Source organism: Macrobrachium rosenbergii, chromosome 23 (assembly GCF_040412425.1).
Source record: "Macrobrachium rosenbergii isolate ZJJX-2024 chromosome 23, ASM4041242v1, whole genome shotgun sequence".
Classification (NCBI taxonomy): Eukaryota; Metazoa; Arthropoda; class Malacostraca; order Decapoda; family Palaemonidae; genus Macrobrachium; species Macrobrachium rosenbergii.
Genome location: NC_089763.1, coordinates 51,828,585 through 51,849,261, shown reverse-complemented (window position 1 = coordinate 51,849,261; position 20,677 = coordinate 51,828,585). Strand labels below are relative to the sequence as shown.

General features: G+C 39.1%; 1 protein-coding gene across 1 annotated transcript in view; it reads left to right on the top strand.

Moving 5' to 3' along the window:
- The first annotated feature begins 16,476 nt into the window (after positions 1-16,476).
- Positions 16,477-20,677, top strand: part of LOC136851622 (photoreceptor-specific nuclear receptor-like) — a 67,804-nt gene continuing 63,603 nt past the window's right edge. Inside the window, exon 1 of the mRNA XM_067126009.1 lies at positions 16,477-16,601. The gene's annotated coding sequence lies outside the window, so the exon portion shown is untranslated. The remainder of the gene's footprint in view (positions 16,602-20,677) is intronic.

Sequence of the window (20,677 nt, the reverse complement as noted above, 5' to 3'; positions counted from 1 at the left end):
AAAACTAAAATCATGAGACTGCATTTTGAATGCTTACCTACATTTTTTAGGCTCACTTAAGATGACCACATTGATAAAACAATTTTTCATTTTAGATATATAATTTTGCAACATTTTATACATCAGTATACGAAGTTTCCATACAATACAGCCTGGCTTTGCCAAAGCGAGTTCTCTAATGTTCTCCCGCCGGAATTTCAAAGGACTTACTATTGCATTGTACTCCCGCCTTGTTCCTATGGCATGATTTCTATCTCTTTCATAAAACAAGCAGTATAAGGAAGGTCTATTGTTATCAGATTGAATGAAAGACAGTGGCAAATATAGAAGCAACATTCGAACTAAAAATCAATTTTGCTAATGCCTTTTGGAGGACTGAGCGTGTCTTTTATCATATAGGATTTTGTGTAAATGGCAATCAAGAGAGAAATGATCTTTAGGTCATGCCATGCTGCAGACAGACATCGTCGACAATGTTATAAAGATTTATTTGTTTTGATTCTTCCTATGAAACAACAGTTTTCTGATGCAATCATGGTTAAAGGGAATGACGTAACGGAATCGCAAAACTACCGTACAAAAATGGCGTGAAATATAGTGACAACAATACCGTATTTTAAAAAAGTATATATAGTATTTCCGACTTCTCAAACTTGAGTTAAGCAATACGTAAGCGTAAGCAAGCTTCGGGGAGACAAGTAGTCAGGTAGGACGCTCATCTCTTGCTTAGGTCAGGTACATTTCAGGTAAGGTTCCGCCGGGGTTGGGAGGTGGGGGGCGGGGGCGGTGTTTAGGTAGGACGTGGGGCCCTATTCAGTTCAGATTGTTCATCGGTAATTACCGTCGACAGATTTTGTCTCTGGTTCTTTGGACTTTATCTCCATTTTCTTATTGTTTATTTATGTCACTCCTTAGACAGGTCACTCCCCCGATGTGACCTCTGCAGATGGCATGAGTTCGATCTTTCTTTGGAGTTAAAAAAAGTATAGAATTTTCCAGTTTTCGTCATTGGTTGTCAACATTCGTGTATTATGTACAGTTTCACTAATACCGGAATACCAAACTAAAATATATGGGTTGAGAAATGGTAAGCATGTAAACATGGTTGATCAACGAATGTAAAAAAAAAAATATTTATAATCAACACAGGCACACATTATTATATATATATATATATATATATATATATATATATATATATATATATATATATATATATATATATATATAAAGCGTGTGTATGTGTGGTCACTGGTTAGAATGCCTGCCTCACCAGCAAGAAGTCCCGGGTTAAATTCGAAGGGAATCAAAAGCTTTAGGCACGCTTTAATAAATTTCATTGTCTCTTAATAAAAATTGTAATTGTCTACCTGGTGGTTAGTCGACTATGTTGATTAGTAAAAACATAGGAGATGCAGTGGGCTAGCAGCCCCATCCAATGTGATTTTCATCACGAGTGTTCATGCACTGAGAGTCTCCTAATTTAGCCTCTGGTCCTTCCTTCCCAAATACTGTATTGTGCCTCTTGTATGCTTGGCACATTTCAGTCATTTTTATAGCATTAAATCCCAATCTCTCTCTCTCTCTCTCTCTCTCTCTGGGAGTAGATCACGCTAAGCCCGCCTAATCTCCAGCAAACAACACGTGCCAAGAATGATTATTATTAATCACGTGAGTGTGAGAGGGCGGTGTGTGTCGTGGTGCGGATAGCGTGGAGAGCGGTACAGGTGATCGTTAATGGTTTTTAAATATACATCGAGCCGTTCTCATTGTTCCCTCGGAGAAATCCATACAATAAAGCCATTACGCCATGTTATGCCGAGGTGATTAAGTCAGGCTTGTGATGGGACCCTCCACCGACCTATTATCTAGTCATTAAACGAGGGAACTAACCCCACGCTTTAGATTTGGCTCGTACGGTCGATCCTTACGCAGAGGTAAAGAGGAAACTGGACTCTGCTGGAGGTCGGCGAAACCTTGTTTGCGCGTCCGCAAGAGTTGCCTGTCGGGATTTATGGATATGAACTATTATCATCCTGTGTAATAGTATTTTACTGGATATAATGTTGCAGTGCCTCAAGCCTCGAAGGAGGATATCTGAATATTCGTAATTCATAAAATACCCTTTCTAGAGTTTTTTTTTTCTCTACCAGAAGACATCTTTTTATATTCCCATTTTTGTGGTGATCTTCATCGTACCTCGGGCAGCCATGAGTGTCAGCAGCTGGCATCAATTTATCTGCAACAATGACGCTTTTTGGCGGTGCTAAACCTGCACCAATTTGTCACTCTCTAAAACCCAAGGAGAAATCCCTGCTTATACAGGAATACGTCCTGCGCCCACCTTTATGGCTCCCTGTAAGACATTCGTGTCTTAGGGTACAATAACAATAACAGCAATGCTCAAGAATTTTTTGTCTTTGTAAATCCTCCCCTGCGTGACTTACGTATAATGACCAAGTCACGAAGGTTTCATACACTTAATTCAATTTCTCCCTTTTCATAAAATCATTATTATCTCTGAGCACCTATCCGGCAATAGATTTCTCATTTAAAGTTATGTCGTTGGAAAGATGAAATTCATACCTAACTTGAAAACGCTCGAGCGCTGTGTAATGAGAAATTGTCCTGGACAATGCAAGGAAACTATTGCATTGTGTATCGCGAATAAAGGGGAAAGCGCTATAGCACATGAGCAGCTCAATGTATGAAAAGCCTCGCATGAAAGTGAGGGAAAATAGGTAAGTGTCGGGAAGGGATGGAGGAATGGAGGGAGGAATAAGAACGGAAGGGAAGTGACACAGAGGAGGGTGTTAGCTCGCAGGAGGTCTGGTGACGAAGGGGGGAGGGGGTAGGGGTGTCCCACTCGCATTATTGGATAAGAGTTAAATATTGATGGAATCATTTAGAACCGGGGAGAGATTTGGCGGTAGGAAGGGCGTGAGGTCGCGGTGACAAATGAGCATCGGGTTGCGCTGAAAAGTCGACCCTCCAACTCCGCGAGAGGTATTAGGGCTGATTATATCTTTCATGCTTTAAATGAATATTCACGTGTGCGTGCGAGGTGGACCTTGTTCGGCAAGTGGCTGATTGGACTCAAGTTGGACTCCCAGATTACTCTTCATTAGCTCCGGCTGCCTAGTCGTGATATGAGAGTATTCATTTATTTATAGTGACAGTCTGATTGGCTGTTGACTGACTTTTGATTAGACTTGAAGCACAAGTTCGATAACTGAACCTCCTCGTCATGTTTCAATATCAATTGTATTATATGTTTTATGTCATGGTAGTTATTAACAATATTATTATCCTTGTTGCTCCGTAGATTTTACTATCATGGGGATTATCAATGTTTTGAATCAATATTTCTAAGTAATAAAATTACGTTTTCCATGTCATTTTCTTTACGTAGTTGTTAATGTCACTCCCTCATACATTTTTATTATGTTCGCTTTCTGCGACAGAGTTACCCAAAATTACCACAAGCTTCTCACAGATCATGCATTCTCGAAAGATAAAGTAGTCTTCCATTCCTATATGAAAAATAAGTCCCGTAAATTCAATAAAACCTACTTTGTACTTTTCAGTATACTAGAAAACACGGAAACTGTCACCACCTATCGAGGCCACAGGAGCGCTGCCATCTACCATCGCATCTAAACCCTTAGGGAATTACAAGCATTTATTTTTTAATTTGGCAAGACACCGGAATGACCTTGAAGGGGAAGGAATTTCAGAGGGAAGAAGCGTAATTACAGCTGACCATCAAAGGTCGAACTTGTGAGTTTAAGAACATTCTGCATTTCATGTCTGAGATTATCTTTCAGTTTGTTCTGCATTTCATTTGTTTATTTATTTTAAAGGTGGAGATATTCTTATACATATGAATTTTTTTTTTATTTCCGTTTCATCTTGAACTCTTCGCGTACCTGAATTCAAAATTGGCTTTGAGTTTCTGTTATGGATTTTATCTTTTAATGTCAAGTGTGAGGACCTCTTGCATTTTGAGTTTGACACTTCTGAGTGTTTGAGTTTGAGATGTTCGCTGATTGATACACTTTCGTATTTATTTAGCCTTCAGTAGCTATCTCAATAAATAAAAGGTTGTGTTTGCCGTAATCAAACGATAAAATTGCCATTTGTCTAAGAAATCATCTTGGACTGGCCAAGAGGAATATGAACTTGTGACGATGTCTTTGGAACACTAAGAATTAATTTATTTTAGAATTATAATCGGCGGAAAATCATCTTTCTAATAAAATGAAGCCTTTCATAGTAAAGACAGTAAACTCATGGAGTTGATTTAACTTTTACCATACAATTTTTTCTAGTAATGACGATAATAAATTGCAAACATTTAAGAATTGCCGAAACAATTATGGTGGTTCCTCGTCCATCAATTTTTTCATTCGCACACTGTTACTGCTTAGAAACTTAAAACTCTACGGACCAAAGCAATCACAAATGAGTAGTTAAAAGGAGTTTAATTTTTAGCTTACCTATGCTATGTAGTCAAATGACTTAAATAATCTTCTGATCCGGCTATTTTCTAGCACTCGGTAACTACCACCAGAAACAGTCTTTGTCTATTTGAGTGAGAACATGAAAGGCTCTAAGACTCAAATGTCTAGTTCTGACATACCAAATGCGGGTTCGAATCCTGTTTGGGACGTCAGAATTTCTTATTCTGGTGTTTCATTTGGATCTTAGGCTTTGGAGTGACAAATTATTCTAAAAGTATGTAGAAATTGAGAAGTTAAGAGGGCACTGTGGTTATTACAATGACGTACTTGGTAAAAAAAGTGCCTTGTAGACTCTGTATATCTGAAAGAGGATTTAGTTATAAAAGTTTGCCTGGATTTTTCCCCTACATACGATGAATTATCAGGTCTCCTTTTCCCCAAATAATATTGATTTGCAAAATTGACATTACGAATGTTCTAATGGGTTACTTTGAGCACATCTTACGATTACAGCACACAGGTAGACTTTTATGCCTAATCACATCAGGTTGCCAGATGTACCTCATTCCTCATTGACTCAACCACCTTTTAATCCGTCCCATACTTCTGTTAAGACTAGCAGTAACTTCCTTCTGTATTTACGGGAGGCAAACATTTGCGACAAGGTTTACATAATCTATAAATTGTACCAACAATCGTGTCACTAGCAAAGACTTGTAAAGAACGAAGGCCCCAGAACTACCCAGAAGAACACCAGACAACAAAGGTCTAGGCTTACTGAAACACTGTCAACTTCAGCGCCTTAGATGTTTCCAGAACCTTGGTTACTAATTTTTTATATAAGAGCCTGAAAGTTACCCAAGTCGCAGGCAGCATTGATATAAGTTTGAAGAATCACTTCGAACTCATAGATTTTAAAGAGCATTACAAGTAATTATTTTTTTTATTTGCATACTGGGCGTTGGGAAGTAAGTATACAGGTTCAAAGTTCTTATATATACGATTTAAAGATCAACCATTCAGCTGCGTGGAATGGCTGAAATTAACACATTTTCCACTCATAAAAAAAACTAGAAAACATGCTGAGGCTGTAAAAAAGGACCTCGACATTTTATTTTAAAGATTGGAGAAACTCTCTTGGAATTTTTCCACTCTATCAGTCTGGATTACCAAAGATTCCATTGATCTCCCTCGAACTCAGAACTAGTTTGGCGAAACGTAGGTCAGGATGACGGGCATCAGGCAAAAAGGCAAGCCGAAGTCTTCAGCCACCTTCAGTAGGCTCTAGGTAGCCACTGCTCTTTGTCCTTAACTTGCGATATATCGACTTTTTCTCTTATAATCACAATTATGCCTCTTGGTAATCTTTCATAACTTTTATTTCAAGAAGGAATGTCTGTCACCTGTGGTAGCTATTATTAATATCAGTGTGCATAAATTCTTAAGGAAAAGACCGCAACAAGCTTTGGAAAAAGGAAAGAGTGAGGAAAATGAACGAAGATGAGTTAATGCAAGTTACTCACTTCGTATGGCGTGATCATCCCTTTCTGTTTGGACGCCACGATGTCACATCGACCAGTGTCATGTTTTGTTTTGCATGTTGATGTCTGGGATTGAAGAGGAAATGTGATGCTAATTCACAGCGCTATTTTTCTTCAACACTTCTTAACCTGTATTTGTCTAAGCTCATTTGCATCAGTATTTTACCATAATCACCTTTTTTTTAGGGTCTGTTTTTCGTTTTCGTAAATGGGTATCGCATATTGTGGAAGTTTGGATGAGCGTGTTAAAATAATTTTTAGTTTGACTTATATAATGTGCTTACCTTATAAATCATCATTCGTCTCGATTGGCTGCTCTGAGTTCAGAGGTCCACAACTTGACTTTTAAACCCTCCAGCACCTCACGACACTTCCAGGTTACCTTTAGGCAAAGGCCCAGGTTGGCATAAGGCCTGTTTGACCTAAACCAAACAGCCATGAATGACCTCAGCAATAAATACACTGTTATACGTTCTGTCATAAATCCCTCTTTCTCTGCTGGCGCAAAAATCATATTTCCAATGTTATAATTTACTAACAGTGTAAAAGTATAAACAAAGGTCCAGCTATTCCTTCTGCCTGTTTTGGGCTACACTTTTTTTTTTTATCCCATCATATTGCTCACACGCTTGTGAAGTGCTCAGCCAACAATAACTACAATATAATGCATATATTCGACAGTTAATAGCAAATACTCTCCCATTTTTGTTGCTCTGCCTTCCTTACAGACTTCAACTTTGTTTTACATTAGCGTTTATCATCTCTCCCTCACATCTCGTCTTTTATCAAAGATCTCCCCATTCCTTAAAAAATAAGCCTTAAGCATTAAAAATCTTCTTAAGAGTTTTTAATGAGAATTGGGTAAATATCACTGACACAGAAAACGTCGCTGTAAACTGTTATGCGTAGTGACAAAAATATTCATTCTACCTGAATGATTATCTTTACAGTAATTTGCGAAATACAAAATGACGCTAATATTCTTACAGTAAAAACGCACATCGTGCTCTAGCTCATAAAAAAGTGCTTACATTGCATGTACAAACTTGCAAAAATAAAGTACACTACTGTCATGTATAATCACTGAATGCATACCGTAGTTACCTTTGTTTGTAACACATACTATGCGCGCTCAAGCTAAAAGAACCTGAATCGTGCTTATAGTCATACAGAATGGAAAGCTTCATAAAACCATTAGCTCATGCATATCAAATGAAAGAGGGTACGTTAACACAGCGATACAGATTACACGTAAACTCATAAAGACTTTAAAAAGACCTTTTCGCTTCCTGAAATGTGAAATGACCTAGACTTGCGGTTCATTGGGAATGTAATTCATTATTCATCCGCCAGGTAAACAGCGGACCTCGAACCCCTGGAAATTATAGACCGACATTGCGCCACGACTTAAGTAGTGTCACGGGGAAGGTTGAAAATGTATACTGCCGATGTAATTGGTCGATTATTACAGCAGACAAGACTGCACGTCGAGTATGACTAGGATATCGCCTTTGTTGGGGAGCTATCTCAACAAAGTGTGGAGCCATAACGAAAGAAGAGTGGTGGTATCCGGAAAAAACAGAAAATATTAGGGCTATCCCGAAAAATATTAGGGCTATCCCGAACAAGAGTGGAGCTATCCCGAAAAATATTAGGGCTATCTCGAACAAGAGTGGAGCTATCCTGTAAAATATTAGGGCTATCCCGAACAAGAGTGGAGCTATCCCGAAAAATAGTAGGGGTATCCTGGACAAGGTTTGGGCTATCTCAAAAAATAGTAGGGCTATCCCGAACAAGAGTAGGGGTGGCCTGAAAAATGGTGGGGCTATCCTTAACAAGAGTAGGGGTGTTTGGAAAACTGGTAGGGCTATCCTGAACAAGTGTAGGGGTGTCCAGAAAACTGGTAGGGCTATCCTGAACAAGAGTAGGGGTGTCCAGAAAACTGGTAGGGCTATCCTGAACAAGAGTAGGGGTGTCTGGAAAATAGTAGGGCTATCCCAAACAAGAGTACGGCATTCTGCCCAAACAAGATTAGGGCTGTCTGGAAAAATGGTAGGGCTGTCCTGAACAAGAGTAGGGGTGTCCAGAAAACTGGTAGGGCTATCCTGAACAAGAGTAGGGGTGTCTGGAAAATGGTAGGGCTATCCCAAACTACGGCATTCTGCTTGAACAAGAGTAGGGGTGTCTGGAAAAATGGCAGGGCTATCCTGAACAAGAGTAGGGGTGTCCAGAAAACTGGTAGGGCTATCCTGAACAAGAGTAGGGGTGTCCAGAAAAATGGTAGGGCTATCCTGAACAAGAGTAGGGGTGTCTGGAAAACTGGTAGGGCTATCCTGAACAAGAGTAGGGGTGTCCAGAAAACTGGTAGGGCTATCCTGAACAAGAGTAAGGGTGTCCGGAAAACTGGTAGGGCTATCCTGAACAAGAGTAGGGGTGTCTGGAAAAATGGTAGTGCTATCCTGAACAAGAGTAGGGGTGTCTGGAAAACTGGTGGGGCTATCCTGAACAAGAGTAGGGGTGTTCGGAAAAGAGTAGGGCTATGCTGAACAAGGTTAGGGCTGTCCGGAAAAATGGTAGGGCTATCCTAAACAAGAGTAGGGGTGTCCGGAAAAATGGTAGGGGTATCCTGAACAAGAGTAGGGGTGTCTGGAAAAATGGTAGGGCTATCCTGAGTAGGGGTGTCTGGAAAAATAGTAGGGCTATCCCAAACAAGGGGTGTCTGCCCAAACAAGATTAGGGCTGTCTGGAAAAATGGTAGGGCTGTCCTGAACAAGAGCAGGGGTATCTTTAAAAATAGTAGGGCTATCCTGAACAAGAGTAGGGGTGTCTGGAAAAATGGTAGGGCTATCCTGAACAAGAGTAGGGGTGCCTGGAGAAATGATAGGGCTATCCTGAACAAGAGTAGGGGTGTCCAGAAAAATGGTAGGGCTATCCTGAACAAGAGTTGGGGTGTCTGGAAAAATGGTAGGGCTATCCTGAACAAGAGTAGGGGTGTCTGGAAAAATGGTAGGGCTATCCTGAACAAGAGTAGGGGTGTCTGGAAAAATGATAGGGCTATCCTGAACAAGAGTAGGGGTGTCCAGAAAAATGGTAGGGCTATCCTGAACAAGAGTAGGGGTGTCTGGAAAATTGGTAGGGCTGTCCTGAACAAGAGTAGGGGTGTCCAGAAAAATGGTAGGGCTATCCTGAACAAGAGTAGGGGTGTCCAGAAAACTGGTAGGGCTATCCTGAGCAGGAGTAGGGCTGTCCAGAAAAATGGCAGGGCTATCCTGAACAAGAGTAGGGCTGTCCGGAAAAATGGTACGGCTATCCTGAACAAGAATAGGGCTGTCTGGAAAAATGGTAGTGCTATCCTGAACAAGAGTAGGGGTGTCCAAAAAAATGGTAGGGCTATCCTGAACAAGAGTAGAGGTGTCTGGAAAAATTGTAGGGCTATCCTGAACAAGAGTAGGGGTGTCTGGAAATATGGTAGGGCTATCCTGAACAAGAGTAAGGGTGTCTGGAAAAATAGTAGGGCTATCCTGAACAAGAGTAGGGGTGTCTGACAAAAAGGTAGGGCTATCCTGAACAAGAGTAGGGGTGTCTGGAAAAATGGTAGGGCTATCCCAAATAAGAGTAGGGGTGTTTGGAAAAATAGTAGGGTTATCCTGAACAAGAGTAGGGGTGTCTGGAAAAATAGTAGGGCTATCCTGAACAAGAGTTTGGGTGTCTGGAAAAATAGTAGGGTTATCCTGAACAAGAGTAGGGGTGTCTGGAAAAATATTAGGGCTATCCTGAACAAGAGTTTGGGTGTCTGGAAAAATGGTAGGGCTATCCTGAACAATAGTAGGGGTGTTTGGAAAAACAGTAGGGCTATCCTGAACAAGAGTAGGGGTGTCTGGAAAAATAGTAGGGCTATCCTGAGCAAGAGTAGGGGTGTCCGTAAAAATGGTAGGGCTATCTTGAACAAGAGTAGGGGTGTCCAAAAAAATAGTATGGCTATCCTGAACAAGAGTAGGGGTGTCCAGAAAAATAGTAGGGCTATCCTGAACAAGAGTAGGGGTGTCTGGAAAAATAGTAGGGCTATCCTGAACAAGAGTAGGGGTGTCTGGAAAAATGGTAGGGCTATCCTGAACAAGAGTAGGTGTGTGCGGAAAAATGGTAGGGCTTTCCTGAACAAGAGTAGGGGTGTGTGGAAAAATGGTAGGGCTTTCCTGAACAAGAGTAGGGGTGTGTGGAAAAATGGTTTGGCTATCCTGAACAAGAGTAGGGGTGTCCGGAAAAATAGTAGGGCTATCCTGAAAAGAGTAGGGCTGTCCGGAAAAATAGTATGGCTATCCTGAACAAGAGTAGGGGTGTCCAGAAAATGGTAGGGCTATCCTGAACAAGAGTAGGGGTGACCGGAAAAATGGTAGGGCTATCCTGAACAAGAGTAGGGCTGTCCAGAAAAATGGTAGGGCTATTCTGAACAAGAGTAGGGTGTGTCCGGAAAAATGAGTAGGGCTATCCTGAACAAGAGTAAGACATTCTGCCCGAACAGAGTAAGGCTGTCCGAAAAATAGGGCTATCCTGAACAAGAGTAGGGCTGTCCGGAAAAATAGTAGGGCTATCCTGAACAAGAGTAGGGCTATCCAGAAAAATGGTAGGGCTATCCTGAACAAGACCAGAGTTATACGAAAAAATAGTAGGGCTATCCTGAACAAGAGTAGGGGTATCCAGAAAAATGGCAGGGCTATCCTGAACAAGAGTAGGGGTGTCTGGAAAAATGGTAGGGCTATCCTGAACAAGTGTAGGGGTGTCTGGAAAAATGGTAGGGCTATCCTGAACAAGAGTAAGGATGCTCGGAAAAATGGTAGGACTATCCTGAACAAGAGTAGGTGTCTGGAAAAATGGTAGGGCTATCCTGAACAAGAGTAGGGGTGTCCGGAAAAATGGTAGGGCTATTCTGAACAAGAGTAGGGGTGTCTGGAAAAATAGTAGGGCTATCCTGAACAAGAGTAGGGCATTCTACCTGAACAGTATAAGGCTATCCAAAAATTAAGGCTATCCTGAACAAGAGTAGGGGTGCCCGGAAAAATGGTAGGGCTATCCAGAACAAGAGTAGGGCTATACAAAAAAATAGTAGGGCTATCCCGAACAGGAGTAGGGGTATTTGGAAAAATAGGGATATTGCGAACAAGAGTGGGCTAGTAGTGTTATCATGATTAAGAATGGGGTATTTCGAAAAAGGACTCGAGCTCTCCTAAAACGATTGGGGCTGAGCCCAAAAAGAGTGGGCTGACCCCAAAGAGGGTGGGGATGACCCCAGTGAGTGCGAGGTCGACCCCAAAAAGTGGGGCTGACCCAAAAACGTGGAGCTGACCCCAAATAGAGGGGGGGCTGACCCCAAAAAGGGGCTGATCCCAAAAAGTGGTGCTGACCCCAAAAAGAGTGGGGCTAAACCCAAAAAGAGTGGGGATGAGTCCAAAAACAGTTGGGCTGACCCCAAAGAGTGGGGCTGAACCCAAAAGGAGTGGGACTGACCCAAAAAAGTGGAGCTGACCCCAAAAAGAGTGGGACTGACCACGAAAAGAGTGGGGATGACCCCAAAAAGAGTGGGCAGACCCCAAAAGAGGGGGGCTGACCCAAAAAAGTGGAGCTGACTCCAAAAAGAGTGTGGCTAACCCCAAAAAGAGTGTGGCTAACCCCAAAAAGAGTGGGGCTAACCCCAAAAAGAGTGGGGCTAACCCCAAAAAGAGTCGGACTGACCTAAAAAAGTGGAGCTGACCTTAAAAAGAGCGGGGCTGACCCAAAAAGAATGGGAATAACCCCAAAAGGAGTGGGGCTAAACCGAAAAAGAGTGGGGCTGACCCCAAAAAAGTGGAGCTGACCACAAAAAGAGTGGGGTTGACCCCAGTAAGAGTGGGTCTGACCTTAAAAAGAGTGGGGCTAACCCCAAAAAGCGTGGGGCTGACCCCAAAAAGAGTGTGGTTGACCCCAGTAAGAATGGGGCTGACCCTAAAAAGAGTGGGTCTAACTCCTAAAAGCGTGGGGCTGACCCCAAAAAGAGTGGGGTTGGCCCCAGTAAGAGTAGGGCTGAGCCCAAAAAGAGTGGGGCTAATCCCAAAAAGCATGGGCCTGACCCCTCAAAAAGTGGGGCTGACCCCAGTAAGAGTGGGGCTGACCCTAAAAAGAGTGGGGCTAACCTGATAAATAGTTGGGCTATCCCGAAAAACAGTAAGAATATTCCGAGAAAATGTGGGGCTATCCCGAAAAAGAGTAGGCTGACCCGAAATATAGAAGGGCTATCCCGAAGAGGAATGGTACTATCCCCATAAAATCGTGGGGGCTAGCCTGAAAAAAATAGTAGGGCTTAATATCTATTACAAATCCACATGCAATCATATTATAATACGACTTTATTTGTTACAAATCCAACCTAGAGGTGCTGACTGCCTGTGTTTATCTGTACATCATTTTATTAAATTTTTATTATTACTTTGTAGATTTCTACATAAAAAATGATTTTACGGTTTTATAACTTCCGATAATTCCGCGGATCCTCTAAAGATGTAAACGAAAGGTTGCTTCTAAAAAGATTGGTGCGCTGATTAAATGCCCCAATTTTTTTTTATCCCAGTTGACGAAGCCTGAAGCTCTTATTAGTACCCAGTTGTGCTCAAAGTTGTGTTTGCATATTCATGCTTCTTTTTTTGTCTTCCTCATCGATAGGATTGACTCTAAGGCGATTCGTTAGATCTGTAACCTCATCTGACCTCATCTCTTAAGTCTCCTTGAGCCCGTCTCTGTAGGCTGTGCAGGGTCTGGAGGTCAGCATACCAGTCATCTGATCCCCTTTACACCTTACCACTTTATACAAGGCAAGGCCCCGTGCTGGCATATGGCCAGCTTTAGTCTAAACGAAGCCGTTGAGCTCAAGCCAATGTATTCTCATAACTGGTTTAGAAACTGGCAACCCTCCAGTTACAAGTTAAAATGACTAATCTCTGTCTTTCTTGCTGAGTTTTGGGATTCTCTTTCTGCTTCTGTTTTTTTTTTTTTACTCTCACAACCGCCTTTTCTTCAAGAGGCAGGTTCATCACTTCATTTTGGCTTAGCCCCTTTTTTATTTCCCATGTTCTCATTTTTCGATTGTTTTTATTCAACTTAATTCTTTTGTTTGCTTAACATATACCTTAAATACACAATGCTGTTCTTAAGAAGGGTATCTCCTAGTAATTCGCAAAATTTTCCCAACTGAAAATTGTCTAATCTTTAAACACAAATTTTCCTTAATACTCAAAAGTCCTAATTTACATAATTTTTGTTCATTTGCAAATTGAAAGTGAGTATGTAAGAGAAGCCAAAGTTGTCATGGATGAGTCATGTCTTGAGAGTACGGATGATCGTTTATAGATGGATTCACCGACTGGATGCCACCGGGACAGAGGGACGAAGAAGGCGAGGCAAACCCGGATGAGAACAAACTACATGAATTTTGGTCATGGTCCGGCTCGAGTTCGTGAGGCCCCTGCGCCTTGAAAGTGTCATGGGATACATGTTGATAAAATAGATACCTTTGGATTTCAAAATTACCTAACCATTGGTAGGAAGTCATGTATTCCTGTAGGACTTTGATTTATATTGCGACCTCTAAAAGGTATTGCACAACCATCAGTCAAGGTTTTTAATAATGAAAACACCCTATATATCTGAATCTCTTTCACCCCAACTTATTTGGCTTTTTGTTTTGATGAACACCCAACATCAGAGGAATGCTACTCAGTCAATTTTTGTTGCTGGTTTACATATTTTCCAAATTTCTTTTAATCTAAATTTCTCTTAATTTGTCGAATTCACAAAATGTTGACAGTCTATTTGGAAGCGACTATATGGTGAAGACAGTGTTTTCATCACAGTGTTACTCCCTAGGAACGTTCAAATCAAGGTTAGTAATTCGTCTGAACTTTGCTGGCTTCTCTAAGGGCGGCACGAACCGATATCTGAAAGAGCCTGATTTAATTTCTTCCACAATATCTGTGCAACCAACTTATATCGCCACCAAACTAGCGAAGGGTTTTATCGCATTTTTTTTCCTTTTAGTTATACTGGCACTGTATTGATCCAGCGAGGTTCCCCTTCCTATTACACAGTGGGCAGAGGTGCCAGTAATTCACTGACATTGGCCTTGAGTTTTTGCAGTAACAGTTGTCAGAACAGGATGAAATATATGTAAACAGGTTTCTTTTCTAACTGGTGACAGTTAGAGGATTGACTACATTCCAAAGCAGATTACTTACGACGAGACTTTTATTTTAAATATGTTTTAAAAGAAGCCTTTGAATCAAAACACCTCCTAAAGAGGGACATTTAAAGTAAAGCAGGCTCCTAAATCGCCTAAATCAGTTATGAAATAAAAAAGAAATCCCAGCTTAGTTCTTTCCCTGTTTTTCTTGTGAAAATGAAACACTTCAAAACTGTTCTTGCTAAAAACAATTTTAAATAAGAGTATTTCTATATTTTTTCCAATATTTTCTTTAAAAATCCAGGAAATGGCCTGACTATGGAAGAAAAAGAAAAACAAATCGTTTAAAAAACGAAATTCTTTAATTCAGATCTAAAGCATAAGGCTGGGGACGAAATACATGTGCTCCCGGGTGCATTTGTGTGTGTGTGTGCGTGTGTGTGTGTGTGTGTGTGTGTGTGAATGAATTTAAGAAGGAGAGAGAGAGAGAGAGAGAGAGAGTTTTATCAACTTTCTCGGCAATTCATAAAATGAGCATAAAAACGAGTGTGAATACATAATTCCCCCAAATGCCAATGTTCTTGTTAAGAGCGGGCAAGTGGGAAGGAGTCAGTCCAGTCCTGCACTTGAATATTGATGTCTCCCCAGTGATGAATGGCACCTTCCTGTGATATGGGTCGAGAGGAGAATGATCCGATCGAAGGTGAATGTGCACTTTCGAAGGAGTTATTACTTGCAGTCAGGTAGTCTTTGGTTTGATTGTCCTGTCAGGCAAGCCCAGTGACAGATGACCTCCTTGCATATCTTGGACTGCACAAACGCATAAAATGATCATATATCATCGTGTTATTGCAGCAATTGAAGATCCTTCACCAATGCATCTACAAAAAAAGAGGGGGATGGGCGTCATGGCGGTGGAGGGGTCTTGGATCCCTTAGGAGGATCTTTTGAGGGGGAGGGAAGGCAGAAGGAACGAGGGAGGACCCAAGGCCGGACGGATTATGTGTTCTATCAATAGTAGCAAAGGTGATGAAGTTTGCGTGTCTGCGGTGGCAGTCGTGTGGAAGTCACGTGATCAACACGTCACGCCCATCGACCATCTATCCTAGAGCTCATTGGTCGCCTGACTCCCGTTCTGGCCACCTATTGGTCAATGCCGACACCGATTAGCAATTGAGCCGGCCGAGTGCCAAGCGATCAACCAATCGACTCGCCGCGCCCTCATAACTTCCCGCTCGGTAACGCCCACTAGTGCCACAACAGCCAATAGGCGCGTGACACGTACCGACGAGGAACTTGGAGTTTGACCGATCAAATGTCAGCTCAAGGGTTGGCGAGCGAGGATTGGCGGGAGGCCAACGGCAAAAAGTCACGAGCATCAACCGTCGCCGCCACCACAGGTCAAACCGCTACGCCAGTGCGGCGCCGACGGAGAGGGATCATACCTCCAACTGACTCATTATTCACCGAAATACGCAAATATACGCCGAAGACTTCAGCAATCCACTGCTTGAGGAAAGAATTCAGTTAATCCTGAAGGCAGACCAAATTTACCTTGTGTAGAAGTGACCAGCTCCTCCCGTTCGTCGAGACTTGAGTGCTTGATCTCCGTGGGCCAATACGAAGAGTTCAAGAAATCAAGAGAAAGAAAAAGACGGATATCGGATTTAGTCAAGGGCATAACACGCTCAGCCAACCTCCTCACGTCAGAGTATCAATACAGACTTATTTTTTTTTAAGCAGTCACTGGAGGAAGAAAGACAAACACGCTCACGATTCGCGCAAATTTCTGCAAAAGGCTCGTGCGCACTTCCTCACCAGCACAAAATCACAGCGTAGTCTACACCCGGAAAATCGCTTACAACACAGCAAAGATCTGATCCAATTTCTAAAGCAAGTGCCAATAGAAATATTCATGCCTTGACATGACTGCATGAAGAATTCATCGGAAGTCAATACATTCAACAGCCAGGTCACCTCTCTCAGAATAAGGAAATACAGGCAAAAACACATACCAGCTGATCCGGAACATCCACCGGCTCACGGCAGCATACAAAACGCAGCCTTCGTCGCTTGCACTTGCATGGAATAATGATCTGTGGAGAGCCCTTCTCACGCATTTCTGTCGAGGCTACGTCTTGCGATCAATAGGCATAACGAGCTGTTTAACATTTCCATCGATTCGTGAAAGTCGAGGGAACGATATTGATGCAAGCCCCACGAGCAATCTACCGATACTCATAAATTCAGACACACGGGTACGAGCAAGAAAACAACATTCAGTGAAGGACTTTCGACGGGACTCTCCCTGAAGAAGAGCTTGCCTCACCTTCGGGAACCGCTATTGAAAAGGAATTCCTTCGTCTCCCGGAAACCACCGATAAGATATTCATGGTAAGTTTACACATCTTTTCAGTTATTGCATCTTTTGAACACAAACGGTTGCATGCAGACATTGTATATATATGTGTGTGTGTGTGTGAATGTGAGTGTTATGTATATATATACATATGTATGTATATATATATATATATATATATATATATATATATATATATATATATATATATATATATATATATATATATATATGCACGTAGTAAGCGTAGTAGCAGTATAGACATATAAAATCATCACGATGAAATAATGATTTGAAGAAAATGTATAAATTGCGTTCACTTTAAAATTCCGTTGCCCTTTATTGCCGATTAACAGTAATGATGACAGCGGGTAAAATGGTCGCACTCGTTGACTAATAATAAATTGCAATCCGATTGTTCCCTTACTTCGTTCAAATTCAAACTATATGTGTTGATGTTTTTGATGCTTATATTTTCATACATATTACATTCATGCATATATTTATGTGTATGCATATTCTCATTTTCTAGTTTGAGCCTGAATGATTTAATGGAAAAATTAGATTGCATTTTACTACAATTCAAAGAGCATACCCACTTGACCCCTAATCATCCGTACTGCTAATCGGTAATCCAGTGCAAAAAAATTTTCCAGTGAAAGTAACCCGTGAAGATTTAGCTGGAAAACTAAAACGCAGGTTTTCTTAAAATTTGTATATCTGTCATGATTATGATGATGACCTATATTTGTGCTTCTACTGTCACAGCAATTATTATTATTATTATTATTATTATTATTATTATTATTATTATTATTATTGCTTGAGGAGCTAGTTGCCACCCCCGTCCTTCCACAGCGCAGAATATTAGGTTTTATGGCAATTGATAAAAATATTTTTCAGGGTCATTTTAATAACCTTACGAAGATTAAAATAATTTTAGGTATATTACAAATATATAATGGAAATTATAAAATACACACTTATACACATATATATGTCTTGTAATCTATATCTGTCTATCTAAATCTTTTTATAAATGTTCATATTTATGTATATATAACATATAATATATAACATATAACATATAACATATATATTTGTTATATATACATATATATATATATGTATATATATATATGTATATACATACGTACATATATATATATATATATATACATACATATACGTATATATGTTTGTATATACACACACACACACACACACATATATATATATATATATATATATATATATATATATATATATATATATATATATATATATATATATATATATATACATGCACAAACACACACATATATATATATATATATATATATATATATATATATATATATGCAAACACACACATATATATTATTTATATATATATATATATATATATATATATATATATATATATATATATATATATATATATATATATATATATATATATATATATATATATATATATATATATATGCAAACACAAACACAAACACATATATCTATATTTATATATATATATATATATATATATATATATATATATATATATATATATATATATATATATATATATATATATAAACACAAACACACACACACACACACACACACATATATATATATATATATATATATATATATATATATATATATATATATATATATATATATATATATATAGCACACAAACACACACACACACATATATATATGTAACACAAACACACTCATATATATATACTGTATATGTAAGTATATATATACACATACAAACATAGTACATACATATATATATATATATATATATATATATATATATATATATATATATATATATATATATATATATATATATATATTATGTGTGTATGTATGTGTGTGTGTTTCCATTCAAGATATAATAATATTTTTAGCGGGCAAACACACCTTGACAGCGATGTAAGTATTAGCATCCTTGCAAACTGCTATAAGCTTAATGTATTTCATTCAATTCAAATGTAATAAAAGTAATATGAAAATTATATATTTGCTTTTAGAGAATTATAAGCCTTAGTCAGAAATTTAGTAATTATAGATACATAATGTAGATGAAAATTTTAGTTTTCTTTTTCAGGAAAGCTAAACGTGTTTGTTTAAATGAACAATCATGCAATTTCTTCAAATTGATGCGCATTTCTCTGTATGTACATTCTTTATACACATATTTACCTTATAGGCTACGCTATGTTTTGATAGTATATCTCTATTTTTTAACAAAAGGCCAGACAAACCTGCACTTACGAACACTCACACACACATATCATATATACATAAATATTATATATTTTTATATAAATGTCTTCTTCTGAATCTTGAAAGTGTTCTACGAATTTTAAAGGGTTTGTCATGTAAATAATGTTTCATTGGGCCCTCTAAACCATATATATATATATATATATATATATATATATATATATATATATATATATATATATATATATATATATATATATATATATATATATATATATATATATATATATATATATATATATATATCACACCTTCGAGAATCTGGTTCTAGAAGGTACGATGAGATTCAAAAGGAAAATTTTGCACACACACACACACACACACATATATATATATATATATATATATATATATATATATATATATATATTTATATAAAAACTATTCCTCTGAGCTAAAAAGTTTCCTCAAAATGCAAAATAAAGAATTAACACTGCTGTTCATTTATTTCCTTAGGGGTGATTTTTCAGGTACTATTTGTGTTTTTTCCAGGATAGTAGTCATCCACTTGGTTTGGTTATTTACTAGATATCTATTTGAATGTTTCCGTCAGTGGTTTTTTTTCACTGGGATTCGAACTACGGTTTCTTTCTGATGAGATGCAAGTCTTAACCCCTTGCTTGGAAATTCTAATTACACATGTCTAGTAATCCATTTTATTGGTGTTTCGGTGAATCTGATTTCTGTCTAGATATCCAGATGGGTTTTGGTCTGATCTGAAGACTTTCTGGACAAATTTCCCATCAGGAGGATCTGTTTCCTTTACATTTTCTGTCATTGCATCTTTTACTTCCCCATCCCAAGGGGTGCTCCTTTGGGATCTGTCCTCTTCCCAATTCTTATCCATTTTTCATCGCCATCTCATATTGTATAGGACTCTTTCATATGCTTGTCATATACTCTTCCTCAGCTTCTCATCCTTCTAATTCGTTCTCAGTCTCGCTTGATTTTGCGTAATGCTAGATACACGGATACGATATTATCTCTGCGTGAAGCAGACTAAACGTGTTCGTTTTAGTGCCCCCGTAATCAGTTATCTTCGTATTTCTTGACCTCATGCACCTTCTGCCTGTGAAATAATGGTCGTCAATTTATTAACTGAGCCCCTTCGATTTATCAGAATTTTAGACTTGTATTTAAACAAGGCAAGTATCGGAATGATTAGAGTACGGACCCAGATCAGATTCTCAGAAACTGTGCTTCTCGAGGACGGATTTATTTGAGACTTATAAGATTCTAATATATTGGAAGGTTCATTCCACAATGCCCCTCTGGACAGAAATAAGTCAAAAGATTTTACGTCTAATAAATGAGCGAGTTCTTAAATCCATCTTGGAATGACCTCAACTCTCTCGTAAGGTCACCGCCCTTGTTATGTTCAACAACTTCTTGGGATGAACGCCATCTGTATTTCTTGCTATCATTTAAGGAGTCGGGTTAAAAATTCTACAGAGGTTGGTTGAAAGTTGAAAGCTCTACAGACAGTGTGTGGAAGTCTCAAATTTCCCAGAGATTGTGAAATCATGATTGTGAAATTCATGAATTTCACATCCACCCTCCATGTGAAAGTCGCAAAGTCGAAGCGAACTGGTTTGATTAGCCATTTTCAGAATACGGAATTCTCTGCCTTCTTAACTATTTTCGTAATTGTTGCTTTTTAGGAGGTGGGAAAACATTTCTCAAGAAGTGTCCAGTAACCAGCTATTTTCATAAAGCACAGGTTGATTTGGGCACCCTGAGTCGCCTGCTCATCTGTAAACGCATACTTTGAATATGTGGAAACCACAGGAAGTTTTAGGACATT